Here is a 1,317-nt window from a genome sequence, read left to right as displayed (position 1 = left end):
CACGCGCAAAGCACGCGTGCGCGCCACTGGGGCATCTTGCAATGTGAGCGCAGGCGCAGCGTATGCGTGCGCGCCCATGGGGGTTATGGCTTAGCCGCTACACAAGCCGGCTCGTGGCTTGGCTCCTAGCTGCGCAATCCACGCGGGCGCGCCAAGTACGCGCACGCGCCCTTGCTGAAGTTTCCAAAGCTCAATTTCTCATGCTCCTTTCCTTCGCGCCCATTCTCCTTCCCTCTTCTGGTTTATCCCTGCCCTATATTCTGAAACCACTTAACACATAGGTCACGACATCGAACGACATCAGGAGAAGATTAGAAATGTATCTAATTTAGTGCAAAATAAGCATGTTTTCATCCATGAGGCAAAAGTTAGGAAAGGAACACAAAGTCTTGTATTTTCATATGAAAAGCGTGTGGAATCATTGATAAAACCCCTGAAATCGATACAAGATAAACCCTCAAAATGGGGTTTATCAACCTCCCCACACTTAGAGAAATGCAAGAGAAACGCAAAAGACCGAAGGATTATAAAGGCATAAGACTCCTGAGGTGAAGCCTACTTACGTGAATGCAACTACGACTAGTACTACCATCTACTTGGTTAGGAACAAATCAACCTTCCTAAGATATATGCAAGCATATAGGGCACGGTGGCGGTCAATATATGGGATTCACCAATTTTTTTTTGAGCATCAAGTGCAATATATGCAACTTTGCATGAAGCATGCTCGTGAGAGCCGGGAATCATGAATTAGAGCCATCGAACCCTCACCGGAAGTGTTTACACTCTATTCGCTCGAGTGTCTAGGGTTGATTCTATCAATTTCCTCCTAATCATGCTTTCCAAGATTTGTTCCTCATCTAATCAATCAACATATATTTCCTGCATGCATACATCTATCATGAGGTCTTTTCTTTGGTTGTAATGGGGCTAGGGTTAAGGTAGGATGCATATATGGTTAAGTGAGCTTGAAATTTGAATCTTTGATAAGCTTTAAGCTTTCCACCTAACCTATGACATCCTATACAATTGAGTTATATTCTAACTACCCATTCTTCACTTTTTCACATACTCATGTATTTTCTTTTTTTTTTTCTTCATTTCACAATACTCTTAGCATTGATCTTATTAAGTTGCACTTTGCTTTAGGGCATCTTGTCCCCTTTTTATTTCTTTCTTTTTTTTTTCCTTCTTCTTTTTTTTTTTATCTACAAGAGCATCAATGCATAAGATTTTACATCTGACCAATACATGAGTATGTACCCACTTCCCAATATTTTCAATAGCAATACAAAACTACCCCTTGTATTCCCCCAA

This window comes from Arachis ipaensis, chromosome B07 (genome assembly GCF_000816755.2).
Source record: "Arachis ipaensis cultivar K30076 chromosome B07, Araip1.1, whole genome shotgun sequence".
In the NCBI taxonomy this organism is placed as follows: Eukaryota; Viridiplantae; Streptophyta; class Magnoliopsida; order Fabales; family Fabaceae; genus Arachis; species Arachis ipaensis.
The sequence above is the reverse complement of the archived record's forward strand: the minus strand, read 5'-3'. Positions refer to the sequence as shown.